Source organism: Caretta caretta, chromosome 3 (genome assembly GCF_965140235.1).
Source record: "Caretta caretta isolate rCarCar2 chromosome 3, rCarCar1.hap1, whole genome shotgun sequence".
Lineage (NCBI taxonomy): Eukaryota > Metazoa > Chordata > Testudines > Cheloniidae > Caretta > Caretta caretta.
Genome location: NC_134208.1, coordinates 98022316 through 98038403, shown reverse-complemented (window position 1 = coordinate 98038403; position 16088 = coordinate 98022316). Strand labels below are relative to the sequence as shown.

Below are 16088 nucleotides of genomic sequence, written 5' to 3'. Positions count from 1 at the left end.
CAAAGATTTTTTTAAATCACCAAACTCTTGTAAGATTTGAGAAAGTCGTACATATCGTTAGCACTATTCAACAAAATTTGACATAATTCTATCCAAGGAGATGTTAATGTGGCAGCCTGTATTGCTATATAAAGTGCTTCCTGTCAGTCTGAGCCAAATAATAGTTGGAAATTAAACAAATAAATACTTTTACTGGTAATGGGCTTGTTCAGCAACAACAGACTTAATCCTTTGCTCAACCAGAACCTGATACTGTAGTTGGTAATGAGGCCAAATTCCCATTGATCTTGATGGGACTTTGACCTAAAAAAGGATAGCAGGTTTGGACCCTTAAGGGACCTAATTAATCAAAGCAAAATTACTGTGAATGCATACAGCTTCATAGGAAAAAAACCTGAAAATTTGAAATTGAAAATTAAGGGAAAGATCCTCAGGTGGTGTAAATTATCATAGTTCCATTTACTTCAATGGAGCTATGACAATCGATGCCCACTATAGATCTACCCTTAAGACTCACTGTGAGATGCAAAATATACCTCAACCCCCACTACAAAACAAACATCCCTGTGGTTATATGCTATATCCAGACTATACCAAAACTAGATACCTAAAATACTACGCTGGACCATTGGCCTGGAAATAGACTAAAGGGATGAGAATCATAGAATATCAGGGTTGGAAGGGACCTCAGGAGGTCATCTAGTCCAACCCCCTGCTCAAAGCAGGACCAATCCCCAACTAAATCATCCCAGCCAGGGCTTTGTCAAGCCTGACCTTAAAAACTTCTAAGGAAGGAGATTCCACCACCTCCCTAGGTAATGCATTCCAGTGTTTCACCACCCTCCTAGTGAAGAAGTTTTTCCTAATATCCAACCTAAACCTCCCCCACTGCAACTTGAGACCATTACTCCTTGTTTTGTCATCAGCTACCACTGAGAACAGTCTACATCCATCCTCTTTGGAACCCCCATTCAGGTAGTTGAAAGCAGCTATCAAATCCCCCCTCATTCTTCTCTTCTGCAGACTAAACAATCCCAGTTCCCTCAGCCTCTCCTCATAAGTCACGTGTTCCAGTCCCCTAATCATTTTTGTTGCCCTCCGTTGGACTCTTTCCAATTTTTCCACATCCTTCTTGTAGTGTGGGGCCCAAAATTAGACACAGTACTCCAGATGAGGCCTCACCAATGTCGAATAGAGGGGAACGATCACGTCCCTCGATCTGCTGGCAATGCCCCTACATATACATCCCAAAATGCCATTGGCCGTCTTGGCAACAAGGGCACACTGTTGACTCATATCCAGCTTCTCGTCCACTGTAACCCCAGGTCCTTTTCTGCAGAACTGCTGCCGAGCCATTCAGTCCCTAGTCTGTAGCGGTGCATGGGATTCTTCCGTCCTAAGTGCAGGACTCTGCACTTGTCCTTGTTGAAACTCATTAGATTTCTTTTGGCCCAATCCTCTAATTTGTCTAGGGCCCTCTGTATCCTATCCCTACCCTCCAGCGTATCTACCTCTCCTCCCAGTTTTGTGTCATCTGCAAACTTGCTGAGGGTGCAATCCACACCATCCTCCAGATCATTTATGAAAATATTGAACAAAACCGGCCCAAGGACCATCCCTTGGGGCACTCCACTTGATACCGGCTGCCAACTAGACATGGAGCCATTGATCACTACCCGTTGAGCCCAACAATCTTGCCAATTTTCTATCCACCTTATAGTCCATTCATCCAGCCCATCCTTCTTTAACTTGCTGGCAGGAATACTGTGGGAGACAGTGTCAAAAGCTTTGCTAAAGTCAAGGAACAACACATCCACTGTGCTCCTCTCATCCACAGAGCCAGTTATCTCGTCATAGAAGACAATTAGTTTAGTCAGGCATGACTTGGCCTTGGTGAATCCATGCTGACTGTTCCTGATCACTTTCCTCTCCTCTAAGTGCTTCAGAATTGATTCCTTGAGGACCTGCTCCGTGATTTTTCCAGGGACTGAGGTGAGGCTGACTGGCCTGTAGTTCCCAGGATCCTCCTTCTTCCCTTTTTTAAAGATGGGCACTACATTAGTCTTTTTCCAGTCGTCTGGGACTTCCCCCAGTCGCCATGAGTTTTCAAAGATAATGGCCAATGGCTCTGCAATCACATCTGCCAACTCCTTTAGCACTCTCGGATGCAGCGCATCCGGCCCCATGGACTTGTGCTCGTCCAGCTTTTCTAAATAGTCCCGAACCACTTCTTTCTCCACAGAGGGCTGGTCACCTCCTCCCCATGCTGTGCTGACCAGTGCAGTAGTCTGGGAGCTGACCTTGTTCGTGAAGACAGAGGCAAAAAAAGCATTGAGTACAATAGCTTTTTCCAATCCTCTATCACTAGGTTGCCTCCCTCATTCAGTAAGGGGCCCACACTTTCCTTGACTTTCTTCTTTTGCTAACATACCTGAAGAAACCCTTATGAGGCCTATATATAGTTAGATAGGAAAAAGAGAATGGAAAGGTGATTTGTTCCAGTGTATCAACAAACTTTCCTAATAGCAAATTTTGTTTATTTTGTATAAGATGTAAAATAGGTCTTATACAACACCACAAAAAGCAGTTTCATACACTCTTGAGGCTATTCTTTTTTGTGTTTTGTCACTTATGGTTGGTTCATATGTTGTGGTCATGCCTTTTTTTTTTTTCACCTGTTGGAGCACTATTTATTAGTATTATCTCCAGTGCAGCAGCACCTTGGATCTAGACCAGGAACCCATAGTGCTAGGTCTGTACAGCAGATGGTCCCTTCTCCAAACACCTTACAATCTAAGATGAGGCAACAGATAGATTTATGGGGGAGGACAATGAGGCTAGGCAGTGGGTTGCTAGGGCTAGATGGGGTTCAACCCTCTCAAGCCTGAACCATCCCGCTGCCTGCATGCAAAGCCCAGCTCCACAGGCAAAGACCCATCTCTGGCAATGCTGGGGCCAGCTCGGTGCTGAGTTGCTTGGCTGTCCAGCAGCACGATGAGCAGAGAGAGTCCCTGGAACCCAGTGATGAGGCTAAACCACAAGGCCTCAGCATGGTGCTGCAGACAGAGTCCATGCCGAGTGTGGCCAGCGCCCAGCAAGTGAACTCCATCCCTGGTACAGCAATAGCAAGTCCATCCCTCCCCAGTGCCTGCAGCCGTAGCTGGAGCCAGCAAGGGAGGGAGGAGAGCAACCAAGACAGAGGGAGGAGACGGGGAATGGGCTGGGAAGGAGGGAGCCATATACAACCACCTGTGGCCACTGGCACTGCCGCAAGCTCCCTGCGTTCCTAGCCCCTCCACAGCCCCTACTCCAACCCCCCCCATGCCATAGACCCCCCCAAATAACCTATCCCCACACCTCCACCCAACTCCCAACTAATGCCCCCAGCTCCCCAACCACCGCTTAAACCTATCCAACCCCCTGCTACTCTGTCCCCAAATAAACACACCCCAACTCCCCAAATGAACCAAAGTGCACAAAACCTCCTCCTGCCACAGGCCCCACCTTCCTGCCACTCTAACCCCCATCTCCCGAAATAAACTCTCCCCCGGGTGAAGTTGAACACCCTGATAAAACCCTCCCTCCACTCCCCAAAGCCCACCTCCCCAACCCCTAATCCTCCCCTGCCACTGCTCACCATCCCTTCAAGCCCAATCCCCCAGTAACCCACCTCTTAAAACTTTCCCTATTCCCCCAATTCCCACACCATCTCCCTCTTCACCCCTGCCCGCTGCAGTGCTCCACCACTGCTTGGTCCCCCCAAGGTCCCTCTCCTGTTCTCAACACCCAAGTCCATCTGCCCTACAGATCAGCCCAAATGCCCCCAGCTCCTACTGTGGGGCTGGTGACTTTTTCCCTTTTCTCTCCCCTCCTCTTCCTTGTCTTCTTGGGGTGATACGAAGGCTTTTACTTCCCTTTTATGGACACCCAGCCAGCCAATTAGCTGTAAAATCCCTCTTGGTAGCTGTTCTCTGCTTGCTTTACCTGTAAAGGGTTAAAAAGTCCCCCACGAAAAAAAAAGGAAGTAGGCACCTGACCAAAAGAGCCAATGGAAAGGCTAGAACTTTTTAAAATTGGGAAAGAAACTTTCCCTTTGTCTGTTGTTCTTCAGAGAAGGAGACATGGAGCAGCAATGCAATGAGCAGGAATGCTGTGTAAGGTTTGAACCATGTATGAACATTTATCTTCCATACCTAAAAGGAATCATTGGGACAGGGAATGTTTAAATAGACATGATCAGGCTTGTAGATCTCCTCTGTGCTAACCCCCAGGTTCTGTTGTTTGCTGGACTCCAAGAAAGCTATTCTTGGTACTTAATTTTTGGAATTGCTCTTTTAAAATCTAGCAAAAGCCTAAGCTCCAGATGTATTTTCTTCCTTTGTGTTTTTAATTAAGTTTACCTTTTTTAAGAACAGGATTGGATTTTTGGTGCCCTAAGAGGTTTGTGCATATATTATTTAACTAGCTGGTGGCAACAGCTAATTTTCTTTGTTTTCTTTCTCAGCGCTTCCCCGGAGTGGGGGGTGAAAGGGCTTGAGGGTACCCCACAGGGAGGAATTCCCAAGTGCACCTTCCTGAGTCCAAGGGGGGTTTTGCATTTGAGTGGTGGCAACGTTTACCAACCCGAGGTCAGAGAAAAGCTGTAACCTTGGGAGTTAATACAAGCCTGGTGTGGCAAGTATTAATTTTTAAAATCCTTGCGGGCCCCCACCTTCTGCAATCGAAGTGCTGGCCTGGGGATTCAGCTCTGACACGTCCAGCCCCCGCCCCCGATTCAAAGGAGCCCACTACAGCAAATATGCAAGTGGTGAGAGCCAATAGGCCAGAATGGGGAGCCAGGCCCATTCCCAGAGAACAGAAGCTGCCTCTGCAGGTGAGTGTGGGGCAGTCTCATTCCCCAGCTGTCCCCTCCCCTGAGCCTGCCCTCTGCACTGTGCTGCAGTAAAGACAGCAATCCTCTGGAAAGCAGGGCCTGATGGTTTTACTCAGCCCCCAGGGAGAATATTTTTACTTATGCTTGAGACAATGAGACAGTATTTGTCACCATGAAAGGCAGGGGTCTCTGTATACCAACAACCTAACTGTTAAGTTTTCATTTATTTTATAAATTGTAGCTCATATTGAAGCTGAACACCTTATTTGATCAAAAAGCGGTCCATTTACACATTGTAGATGTGAACAAAAATGTAAAAACAGTTAAATGTAAGTCAAAAAGCTTTTACCTGTGCTTTTACCTGCAACATTGCATTAAAATCCATGTGTCCCTTCTCAGCTGGAAACTGGCTGAGGATGTGTAAAACAGCATTGTTTCATTTAGACCCAATCCTTCAGTGTGCTCTGTGCCCACATGATGCTCATTGCAGGACCAAAACCAGAGATTATACATCCTAAAATAGCATCTGCCTTTGCCAATAATCTTATATTGTGTTCATAGTTCATTATATCTTCCATGTCTTTTTCTGCATTCCTACTTCTGAATAGAAGTCTCCCATTGTATATCTATTTGGATTATATTTTTTTCCTAGTGTATTAGTTTACATCTATCTACTGCATATGAAATCACCTCCATTTATATCTGTCTCTCTCAGCTTGTTTTGCAATTCTGATCTATTCTCTCAGATCTTTACTAGTCTTCCTAGCATAGTATCTTCCTCAAATTTAAATCAATCAATCAGGAATTTATCAGTCTGAAGTTTACCACCAGACTATTAATGAGTATAGTACATTGAAAAGTAAAAGTCCACCAGGTTGATCTTTGAAGGACACCATTTCTTCCTCCAATTTTTGTAATGCTACCCTGTCAATAATCACTGGCTGCTAGTTATCTGTTGGCAAACTAGTAACCCATATTATGGTATTTCTATTCATAGAGCATTTTTTTCAGCTCCTTAAACTTTATGTGATACTATATCAAAAGCTTTGTTGATAACACAATAACATTTTATTCAGCAGGGCGCAAGACCTCAGCTGCACTGAGTTTACACTTGGTACAGTTGAGGAGTGGGATGAGGGGTAGCAATAGCTTAAAGCCACCTTCCCATTCCCCTGTTTCTGGGTCAGCTAGGTGTCAAAGTGGCCCCTAGGGTGTCAAAGTGGCTGCTTTAAGGGCTATTCTAAATTACGCTGGCTGCAGCCAGATGCTGTGCCTGCCCAAGATTGGGTGAGTACTGTGCACTCTGCACCACTCCTTCTTGGCCATACCTCGCCACCTTCAACATGCTCCCTACATGGAAATGAGGGGGAGCAAGAGATGTATAGCTGGCTACGCACCACTCAAGGTTTCCCCTGCATCGGGGGGGAATCCTTGGTTGTTTTTTGCTAGCCCCAAAGCTATATTTTTATTGTATATCTGACATATTTGTTTGATGAACCTGTGTTGCTTATCACTTACCACATCCCTTTCCCTTGTGAGAACTTTTACAAATATCTGTGTGGATTGGATTCATTTACACTGATAACAGACCATAAACCACTTGTAACCCTCAGCAGTGGAAAAGACCTGGATCAAGCACTAATGAGATGCCAACTTTTATTGAGAAGGATAATGTGATTTAACTTACTTTTTTATTTGAATAATAGCTGAGATTGTAATTCAATCACATGTTTCCAGGAGCTGGGACTCTGAAAACAATCACCAAATATCACAAGGCTCATGATAAAATCATAAGAGTTGGTGACTCTTTAGTCCCCAGACAGAGGACACATCCAATATTAAAATTAAAACAGAGGTTACACTTTAGTTTAGTAAGAATTGGCACTAAATTATCAAAATTAGTTTGTTCTTATTTTCATGTGTCACAAACATTACAAGTTGCAGTTCCTTGCTGGATCACTAGATGGTATATGAGCTCACTGTAAGGAACCTGAGCTGTCAAGGAAGCTCTAGTTAGAATTTAGGCAATGCTACAGCATCTGTCTTTATTGCCCTGGATCAGACACACCTAACTTGTGTTTAACTGCAAAGGAAATCCATCCAAAATTGTTCCTGACAATTACCACTAGAAGTGACTCAGCCCTGGTCTACGCTACAGGGTTAGGTCGAATTTAGTCGCGTTAGGTCGATTTTATAATTAATGCGGCTACGTAAGCAACCTCGTTCCGTCGACCTAAAAGGCTCTTAAGATCAATTTCTGTACTCCTCCCCGGTGAGGAGAGTAGCGCTAAAATCGACCTTGCTGGGTTGAATTTGGGGTAGTGCGGATGCAAATCAACGTTATTGGCCTCCGGGAGCTATCCCAGAGTGCTCCAATGTGATCTCTCTGGACAGCACTTTCAACTCTGATGCACTAGGTACATCAGGTACACAGCAAAAGCCCCAGGAACTTCTGAATTTAATTTCCTGTTTGGTCAGCGTAGCGAGCTCAGCAGCACAGGTGACCATGCAGTCCCCCCAGAATCGCAAACAAGCTCCAGCATGGAGCGAACGGGAGACACTGGATCTGACTGCTGTATGGGGAGAAGAATCTCTGCAGGCAGCACTCCGATCAAAAAGAAGAAATATATATGCCAAAATCGCACAGGGCATGATGGACAGAGGCTACAACAGGGGCACACAGCAGTGCCGCGTGAAAGTCAAGAAGTTCAGGCAAGCCTACCAAAAGACAAAGGAGGCAAACGGTTGCTCTGGGTCAGAGCCCCATACATGCCGCTTCTATGATCAGCTGCATGGCATTCTCGGGGGGGGGGGGAACCCTACCACTATTCCACCACTGTCCATGGACACCTGAAAAGGGGGAGTCTCACGCAACATGGAGGAGGATTTTGTGTATGAGGAAGAGGAGGAGGAGGAGAATGCGCAGCAGGCAAGCGGTGAATCCGTTCTCCCCGGCAGCCAGGACCTTTTCATCACCCTGGAGCCAACACCCTCCCAAGGCAGGATCCCAGACCCTGAAGGCGGAGAAGGCACCTCTGGTGAGTGCACATTTGTAACTACAGTACAGGGTTTAAAAGCAATTGTGTTTAATGTTTGATTTTTCCCTGAAGACTTGGGATGCATTCGCGGCAAGTACAGCTACTGGAAAAGTCTGTTAATGTGTCTGGGGATGGAGCGGGAGTCCTCCAGGAACATCTCCATGGAGCTCTCGTGGAGGTACTCTGAAAGCCTTTGCAGAAGGGTTCTGGGGAGGGCTACCTTATTTCATCCTCCACGGTAGGACACTTTACCACGCCAAGCCAGTAGCAAGTAGTCTGGAATCATTGCAGTACAAAGCATGGCAGCAAATGTTCCTGGGTTTTGGTCGCATTCAAGCAACATTCGGTCTTTATCTTTCTGTGTTAGCCTCAGGAGAGTGATATCATTCATGGTCACCTGGTTGAAATAGGGGAATTTTTGTAAGGGAACAGTAAAAGGACCCCGTTCATACTGGGCTATTTGCGCTTGGCTAAAAGGGATCATCCCATAGCCATGTGGCACGGGGAGCAGTGAAGGGATCATCCCAAATAGCCACACGGAGAGGTGTAGGGAGAGGTGTGCTGCATATCCACCCAAAAACCGCAGCCCCTCTTTTTAAATGGCAACCTAACCAGCATTGCTTGCTATGGGAAAGGAGGATGCTACAGTTTGAAAACATCCCCACATGTTATGAAGGCGTTAGAAGCCAAACCCACGTACCCTTTGGTTTACCATGGCTGCCTGGAAACTGAATTCTGTTGCCCAGCTGTGTGTGATGTGTCACCATACCGGCAGGCGCTCAATATAAAAGGCAAAATGCGACCTTGTACCTAAAGCACATGTGCTGTCTGCTGTGAATTGCTTGATTCACTATGAAAGAGTCTCTCTTTTGTTCTCAGAAATGTATCATCTTAAATTTTACTCTCCCTTTTTATCCCCCTGCAGGTGCAAATGTTTCTATGCTCCCCCTATCATCTCCGTCTCTGAGGTTATCACAGATTAGAAGGCGAAAAAAATGCACTCGCAATGACATGTTTTCCGAGCTCATGCAGTCCTCTTGCACTGATAGGGCACAGTTGAATGCATGGAAGCATTCAGTGCCAGAGTCCAGGAAAGCATTAAGTGAGTGCGATGAGAAGAGGCAGGATGCAATGCTGAGGTTAATGGGGGAATCAAACGGACATGCTCAGGCGTCTGGTGGAGCTGCAGGAAAGCCAACAAGAGCACAGACCGCCACTGCATCCACTGTACAACCACTTGCCCTCCTCTCCCAGACGCCCAAGAACACGCGGGGGGGAGGTTCCGGGCACCCAGCCACTCTACTCCAGAGGATGGCCCAAGCAACAGAAGGCTGGCATTCAAACAGTTTTGATTTGTAATGTGGCTACAATAAGAAATGTGCCCTTGTCCTTCCCTCCTCCCCGACCTGGGCTACCTTATCAGTTATCTCCCTTTTTTTTTTAATTAATAAAGAAAGAACGCATAGTTTCAAAACCATAGTGACTTTATTTCCTTTGCCAGTTGTGATCAAAGGGGGGAGGGTGGTTGGCTTACAGGGAATTAAAATCAACAAAGGGGGCGGGTTTGCATCAAGGAGAAACACACACATCTGTCAAACCATAGCCCTGCCAGTCATGAAACTGGTTTTCAAAGCCTCTCTGATGCGCAGCGCACCTACCTTTGCTCTTCTAATCACCTTGGTGTCTGGCTGTTCAAAATTGGCAGCCGGGCGATTTGCCTCAACCTCCCACCCCACCATAAATGTCTCCCGCTTACTCTCACAGATCTTATGGAGCACACTGCAAGCAGTAATAACAGTGGGAATATTGGTTGCGCTGAGGTCTAACCTAGTCAGCAAACAGCGCCAGCAAGCTTTTAAATGTGCAAAGGCACATTCTACCACCATTCTGCACTTGCTCAGCCTATAGTTGAACTGCTCCTTACTGCTGTCTAGGCTGCCTGTGTATGGCTTCATGAGCCATGGGAGCAAGGGGAAGGCTGGGTCTCCAAGGATAATTATTGGCATTTCAACATCCCCAACAATAATTTTCTGGTCTGGTAAGTAAGTCCCTTCTTGCAGCTGCTCAAACAGCCTAGAGTTCATAAAGATGCGAGCATCATGCACCTTTCCCGGCCATCCCACATTGATGTCGGTGAAACGTCCCTTGTGATCCACAGTGCTTGCAGCACCATTGAAAAGTACCCCTTGTGGTTTATGTACTGGTTGGCAAGGTGGTCCGGTGCCAAGATAGGGATATATGTTGCGTTTATCATCCCACCACTGTTAGGGAAATCCACTGCAGCAAAGCCATCCACTATGACCTGCCCATTTCCCAGAGTCACTACCCTTGATAGCAGAACGTCAGTGATTGCATTGGCTACTTGCATCACATCAGTCCCCACAGTATATTTGCCCACTCCAAATTGATCCCAACTGACCGGTAGCAGTCAGGCATTGCAAGCTTCCACAGGGCTATCGCCACTCACTTCTCAACTGTCAGGGCAGCTCTCATCCTGGTATTCCTGCGCTTCAGGGCAGGGGGAAAACAACTCACAGAGTTCCAGGAAAGTGGCCTTATGCATGTGAAAGTTTCGCAGCCACTGGGAATCATCCCATACTTGCAAGACTATGCGATCCCAGCAGTCTGTGCTTGTTTGCTGGGCCCAGAATTGGTGTTCCACTGTATCAACCAGCCCCACTTCTGCCATGATGTCCCAATTGCCACAGCCCATGCTTTCAGGAATGTGTGTGTCCATGTCCTCATCACAATTGTCCTCGTGCTGCCGTCTCTTAGCCAGGTTCTGCACATACTGCAGTATAATGTGTGAGGTGTTTACAATGCTCACAACAGCAGCGGTGAGCTGAGCAGGCTCCATGCTTGCCGTGCTATGGCGTCTGCAGAGGTAACCCAGGAAAAAAGGTGCGAAATGATTGTCTGCAGTTGCTTTCACGGAGGGAGTGGAGACTGATGACGTACCCAAAACCACCCGCGACAATGTTTTTGCCCCATCAGGCATTGGGAGCTTAACCCAATGGGCAGCGGAGATTGCAGGAACTGTGGGATAGCTTCCCACAGTGCACCGCTCCTTGAGTCGATACTAGCCACGGTAGTGAGGATGTACTCCGCCAACTTAATGCACTTAGTGGGGACACACACAATCAACTGTTTAAAATCGATTTCTAAAAATCAACTTCTATAAAATTGACCTAATTTCGTAGTGTAGACATACCCTCAGGTTGACACCCTAGCCCCTCTGTAGTTAATGGCAAAACTCCCATTTAACTTCTGTGGAGCCAGGTTTTGCTCCTAGAACTCACAGGGCGTATCTACGTCATCATTTTAGCATTTTCCAGGAAAATACAGATCAGCATTTTAGTCTTCCAGACCATTTAAGACTGGAACAAGGTACTGAAACTTCTGTAAGAATCCAGCTACACAGTTAACTGCTGAGGTGTTTGCAAGGAGCTCAAACGGTTTCTATCAGACCACACTCACCAGAGCTGTGTGCTGGTGACCTTTCCACAGAGTTCTGGATCTTAATGAGACAGTAGTGGAAATATAGCCCTAGTGTTCTAACCAGTTCTGGGTGAAAGCCATATTACTTTCCATGCACATTGTTTGTATTTACACTACCAGGATACGTTATTTCTGAGCACTGCTATTGCACTATCACTGCAGTAGCAGCTCCATGCAATGACTTTAGGAAGGAAAATGAGAAGATGAAAAGCAGAAAGAGTGAGAGGAACATACAAAAAGAAAGAAGAAATGAACCGAATAAGCTTTAAAAAAAAATCTGTGTTTCCATCCTGAAATTAAGACCAGACTAGCAACTGAGAAAAAAGGAAAACAATCTTGTTTCTAAAAAACAGTAATTCTTAAAAGGCTACCCGGGAGTGCCAGAAAATCTTGTTCTCCTGAGCTCTTGTTAACACCACACAAGTGAAATTAAAACCTTCCGACATAGAAGTGCTTTGGTAAAGAACAAACCAGCTGAGAAGCCTCTGAACTTCTTGTTTTACGAGTCAAATGGTTTTGTTGTTATTTTATAAAGCATTTATGGACATTTTCACACTGCTCCATTTGCTGAACATTCAAACGGCTCTTTTTTTTAATGATAGTGCTGCATGTAGCCATGATAATGAGGTTGTTTCAGTTTAAAGGTTTTAATTAAAGATTAAAACATCTGTGGATGGTTCACATGTTCTCACAGATTATTCATTCCTACAGCCTTTACTCAGGTGAGCAGCTCCATTGGCTTCACTAGGACCACTCAGATGAATAAGGATTGAAGATGCAAGTCCATACTCTGTACCTTGTGAGTGCTGTTTAGTATACCAATCATAATTAGCTCACTGTTACCTTGTGTTCCCCCATCTGTTTGCTGTATCCATTTGTCTCTTGTCTTGTACGTAGATTCTAAACTCATTGAGACAAAGACTATCTTTTGGTTATGTGTGTGTACAGTCGTAGGGATGATGCCTTCAGCACAAGGGTGGTGCTCCAGTGGTATAATGCCACTGTAGAGACTAATAGGCCACTCTGGCCCAATCCCCTGCAAACACAATAGGGAAAAATAAGGCGAGGACAGAGGACAGGAGACATTGCTGGGATGCCTCTATTTGCACATCATCCGAGGCTGCATTTTTGGCCCCTCTGGCTGTTGTATTTGGGTAAGTTAGAGCAGCCCTCTGCCTTCAACCTCCTTTAACTCTGTGTAGGCAGATCAGACTCATGAAGAACTGCACCAGAATCGGGCAATTGTAACAATGAGCTATAAGCAACTTTTGCACATCCACTCCTGATGTTACATGCTGTGCAGTTTATTTACACCACTGGATTTAGCCCAATATCTCTTGTCATAAAATAATAATACTTCGCACTAAAATAGTGCCTTTCTTCCGATGATCTCAACACCCCTTACAAAGGCAGCACCCCCATTTTACAGGAAAGGGGGGACTAAGGAACAGAGAGATTGAGTGATTTGCTTAATGTCACATGGTCACTGGCAGAGTGAGGAATAAATCCCATGTCTCCTAACTCACTGTTTCTTGCCTCAACCACTAGATTATTTCCCTCATTAGACATATGGGAATCAAGTCTACTCTTGCATTGGTTTTGTAAAACTGGGGCTCTATTTACTTCTCTGGAGTTTCTTCACATTTACACTGGATTCTGAAAATAGAATCAGACCTTTAATACTCATGTAATTGAGAGCACACTTGGACACACACTGTATTAGAGTGTCCTCATATGGCAAGGAAAAGATAAATTGAAAATCAATCCTCCCCTCCGTCCACAAGCATCAGTTTGAGGGAGGTTCAGAGTAAATTCCTTCAGTCCCTAGACCTTTCTGTGTCTCCTTCACTTCTTGCTCTGCGCAGATTATTGCAACTCAAAGGTGGTCCCTGAGACAGAGGGGCCTGACCCACGGAAGTCTGCTGCAGGGGTCAGGGAGCTGGGTTCCCTGGGTCTAGACTGTACAGTGGCTGAAGAGCTACTTTGTATCACCTCTACATTGGCACTCCCCTGCGTGGGAGTAAGAGGCCTGTACTCCCTCCTTGGGATTTAACCATTGAACAGCCCAGTGAAGAGCAAAATAAATAAATACATGTCAGAGTTTTTATTTAAATTCTTTCAGTTTTAAAATTAGTAACACGTGGAGGAAATTTGTTTCTTAAAAATATATATAGCTTGTAACCTGACAGAGTCCCTTGAAAGAGGAACAAACACATGGGTTTTAGAAGAGAGCTGGGCCAGAGAAAAATGCTCCAGCTTGGAGTCTAGTCCCTCGTTCTTTGTGCACTCAAATTCCCCACTGGTACATCCATGACAGCTGAAACCATCTACTCAATGTGCAGCGACAGTCTAAAAAGCTAACAAAATGTTAGGAACCATTAGAAAAGGGATAGATAATATGACAGGAAATATCATAATACCACTACATACATCCATTGTATGCCCACACCTTGAATACTGTGTGTAGATGTGGTCACCCCATCTCAAAAAAATATACATTAGAATTGGAAAATGTACAGAAAAGGGCAACAAAAATTATTAGTGATGTGGAACAGCTTCCATATCAGAAGAGATTAAAAAGACTGGGACTTTTCCAGCTTGGAAAAGAGACGACTAAGGAGGGATATGATAGAGGTCTATAAAATCATGACTGGTGTGGAGAAAGTGAATAAGGAAGCGTTATTTACCCCCGCACATAACACAAGAACCAGGGGTCACCCAAGGAAATTAATAGGCAGCAGATTTAAAACAAACAAAAGGAAATACTTCACACAATGCACAGTCAACCTGTGGAACTCATTGCCAGGGGATGTTGTGAAGGCCAAAACAATAACAGGGTTCAAAAAAGAATTAGATGAGTTCATGAAGGCTAGATTCATCAATGGCTATTAGCCAAGATTATAAAGGATGCAACCATGCTCTGGGAGTCCCAAGCCCCTGGTTGCCAGAAGCTGGGAGTAGACAACAGGGGATGCATCACTCTATGATTGCCTGTTCTGTTCATTCCCTCTGAAGCACCTGGCATTGGCCACTGTCAGAAGACAGGATACTGGGCTAGATGGACCATTGGTCAGATGTTTTTATGTTCAGAAGACTTTGCAGAGTGCATGGAATGCTGCATCAGACCATTGGTTTAGTGCATTTAACAACTATGCAATAATTAGCACTGCCATGCAGTAGTAGATTTTAATCTCATGTGTATCATAAAATACATAAACCAGTGAGGCAAAATAATTTAAGTCAGTGAGGAAAAAAATACATTTTAACTTCTTCTCTGGTGTTTTCCCCACAGGGTATGGAGGGAAGACAGGGTTGGCCTCACAAAACCTGAAAGAATCTTCCATAACCCAATTTAAAATATTATAATTGTAATTTTTATGAATGCATTCCTTAAGGACTATATTGTACAAGATACTTAACAGAAGAACAATTTTGAAAATTAAAAATATATGCCATTATCTGCTTTGATGTCCATTTTCTAATCATAATGAGTCACTCCAGATGGTACTCCTCTATAGTGCAGAATAATGAACTTCACGGTGGCACTGCCTCTGAGATTATAGGATTTTGCTATGCACCCGAGGCATGCATTAATCAGCAGTGCTGCGCCGTATGTTATATCTTACTCTTTAATTAACAAATTCAGTGAGGGGAAATAGCATTCATCGGCTGATATTGTGATGTGCAGCACAACTTGCAAAGTAACTATACACTTTTTTTAAAATTTGAAAGTTAATGATTATAGTTACATACCATGGCCCTGATCCCGCAAGTACTTAAGATCATGGTTAACTTTACACAGGTGAATAGTTCCATTGGTGCCAATGGGACAGCTCGCTTGCATAAAGTGAAGCACATGCTTCAGAGTCGCAGGATTGTGGCCCAAAGGCTCAATCTGTCCAGTTCCCATGAAGCCAAAGTCAAAACTCCCATTGGTTTCAAAGAGAGCAGAATCAGACACCAAGGTAAGGATAGGAAATACTAATTAGGTCATACAGAAAATACAGAACGAAAGCTGAGTGAAGGAAATAAACTAAGTTTTAGTGGATGACAGAGCAAACATTCAAATATATATATCTCGTAAAGTTTGGTAAGCCCAAATTATACCTACCAAAGTTTCTGGACCTTATCACTCCCTCTCATGGGAAAAACAAAACCTCATAGGAAAGGGCCAGGAAAATTCAGTGAGATTCCTCTTGTGCAGTTTTCCCCTAGATTGTTCAATGGGGGGCAGGGATGAGATTTCCTGCTTCCTCCCCCAGAATGGGAACACGCGAGGGGTCCAGAATTCATGGATCCATAGAGATCTGGATGAATCTTGGTGAGAGCTGCATTCCCACTGGTTCTATTGCAGCTGTACAGCTAGGGAATCTTCACTAAGCTACTGTCCCAGAAACCCTCTGACAGAGGTGCCTCTAGCAAAGGAGCAGCTCCATGGAAAGAGTAACACAGCCTCTGGCCATATTAACTGTTCTGCAGATTCCCTGCATGGTTGCTGAAAGGAAATGAATATGTTTCTTAGTACATCAATTCCAGTCCATTCTGGATAGTTCCAGTAGGCTGGAGAGAGCTGTCCTTTCCCACCGTGAGGAAAGAAAGGACAGTGCCATGAGGTGTCTGATCCAGTTCCTTTTTCCCATGTGGATAGAGAGATCCCACTTGGAGGGTCCTCTTTTTGC

The 16088-nt window shown here is 45.0% G+C and overlaps 1 long non-coding RNA gene across 1 annotated transcript; it reads left to right on the top strand.

The window, feature by feature from the left end:
* Positions 1-4081: 4081 nt before the first annotated feature.
* Positions 4082-14718, top strand: LOC125634194 (uncharacterized). Its single transcript, XR_007355817.2, has 3 exons — positions 4082-4170; positions 12121-12208; positions 14702-14718. It is a non-coding gene; the product is annotated as an uncharacterized LOC125634194 (long non-coding RNA).
* Positions 14719-16088: the final 1370 nt, after the last annotated feature.